Source organism: Phoxinus phoxinus, assembly GCF_949152265.1.
Source record: "Phoxinus phoxinus genome assembly, chromosome: 21".
NCBI classification, from domain to species: domain Eukaryota; kingdom Metazoa; phylum Chordata; class Actinopteri; order Cypriniformes; family Leuciscidae; genus Phoxinus; species Phoxinus phoxinus.
In genome coordinates, this window is record NC_136896.1 from 736,139 (window position 1) to 738,323 (window position 2,185).

Genomic DNA, 2,185 nt, shown 5'->3' on the forward strand with positions numbered 1-2,185 from the left:
GGATGTGTGTGTTCTTCCCAGTGAGTCCGAGCATGTGTGTGTTCTTCCCAGTGGATCCGAGGATGTGTGTGTTCTTCCCAGTGGATCCGAGGATGTGTGTGTTCTTCCCAGTGAGTCCGAGCATGTGTGTGTTCTTCCCAGTGGATCCGAGGATGTGTGTGTTCTTCCCAGTGGATCCGAGGATGTGTGTGTTCTTCCCAGTGGATCCGAGGATGTGTGTGTTCTTCTCAGTGGATCCGAGCATGTGTGTGTTCGTCCCAGTGGATCCGAGGATGTGTGTGTTCTTCCCAGTGAATCCGAGCATGTGTGTGTTCTTCCCAGTGAATCCGAGGATGTGTGTGTTCTTCCCAGTGAGTCCGAGCATGTGCGTGTTCTTCCCAGTGAATCCGAGCATGTGTGTGTTCTTCCCAGTGAATCCGAGGATGTGTGTGTTCTTCCCAGTGAGTCCGAGGATGTGTGTGTTCTTCCCAGTGAATCCGAGGATGTGTGTGTTCTTCCCAGTGAATCCGAGCATGTGCGTGTTCTTCCCAGTGAATCCGAGCATGTGTGTGTTCTTCCCAGTGGATCCGAGCATGTGTGTGTTCTTCCCAGTGGATCCGAGCATGTGTGTGTTCTTCCCAGTGAATCCGAGCATGTGTGTGTTCTTCCCAGTGAATCCGAGGATGTGTGTGTTCTTCCCAGTGAATCCGAGCATGTGTGTGTTCTTCCCAGTGGATCCGAGCATGTGTGTGTTCTTCCCAGTGGATCCGAGCATGTGTGTGTTCGTCCCAGTGGATCCGAGGATGTGTGTGTTCTTCCCAGTGGATCCGAGGATGTGTGTGTTCTTCCCAGTGGATCCGAGGATGTGTGTGTTCTTCCCAGTGAGTCCGAGCATGTGTGTGTTCTTCCCAGTGGATCCGAGGATGTGTGTGTTCTTCCCAGTGAGTCCGAGGATGTGTGTGTTCTTCCCAGTGAATCCGAGGATGTGTGTGTTCTTCCCAGTGAATCCGAGCATGTGTGTGTTCTTCCCAGTGAATCCGAGGATGTGTGTGTTCTTCCCAGTGAATCCGAGCATGTGTGTGTTCTTCCCAGTGAATCCGAGCATGTGTGTGTTCTTCCCAGTGAATCCGAGGATGTGTGTGTTCTTCCCAGTGAGTCCGAGCATGTGCGTGTTCTTCCCAGTGAATCCGAGCATGTGTGTGTTCTTCCCAGTGAATCCGAGGATGTGTGTGTTCTTCCCAGTGAATCCGAGCATGTGTGTGTTCTTCCCAGTGAATCAGAGGATGTGTGTGTTCTTCCCAGTGAGTCCGAGCATGTGCGTGTTCTTCCCAGTGAATCCGAGCATGTGTGTGTTCTTCCCAGTGAATCAGAGGATGTGCGTGTTCTTCCCAGTGAATCCGAGCATGTGTGTGTTCTTCCCAGTGAATCCGAGCATGTGTGTGTTCTTCCCAGTGAATCCGAGGATGTGTGTGTTCTTCCCAGTGAATCTGAGGATGTGTGTGTTCTTCCCAGTGAATCCGAGCATGTGTGTGTTCCTCCCAGTGAGTCTGAGGATGTGTGTGTTCTTCCCAGTGAATCCGAGGATGTGTGTGTTCTTCCCAGTGAATCTGAGGATGTGTGTGTTCTTCTGACTCCTGACCACAGCATTACATCACAGCTTTACTGGGAAGAGGACAGAGAGTGGGATCTGACACTGCATTCATTCAGACGGGGAAATAAAGGACAAAAAATTAAATATGGCAAACAAGATATAGATATTAGATATATATAAATAGATATTTTATAGACTAGTGCTTTACATGATAAATATTACAGTATTTCACAATTGCTAAAACACATTTCTTGAAACCTTCACCCATATTCTCAAAACTTTAAACACAAACCCCAGTATTTAAACTACATTCACAAAACCCCTGACTCTTCTGGCAAAATCAAACACTTGCCTCAAAACCATGTGATCTGTGCTCAAAATCAAACAATGCTTTCAAAACATAAACACAGCCAGTAAATATATAAACACTCATCAGCATTCATTAGACACTACATCAAAAAATTGACAACACAGCGTCCAGGGCATGTGGTTACAGATACATTTTTTTTTATTGCATATAGAAAATAATTTTGCCATAAATAAAAGTAAATAATTCACAACTCAGTACAGCAAATATATTGCATACTGTAAGTACTGCAAGTAATACAGTATTGA

The 2,185-nt window shown here is 46.5% G+C and overlaps 1 long non-coding RNA gene across 1 annotated transcript in view; it reads right to left on the reverse strand.

Moving 5' to 3' along the window:
* Positions 1-1,599: 1,599 nt before the first annotated feature.
* The window catches only part of LOC306989298, an 8,821-nt gene continuing 8,235 nt past the window's right edge, over positions 1,600-2,185 (reverse strand). Inside the window, exon 3 of the long non-coding RNA XR_013795613.1 lies at positions 1,600-1,672. This is a non-coding gene — a long non-coding RNA (uncharacterized lncRNA). The remainder of the gene's footprint in view (positions 1,673-2,185) is intronic.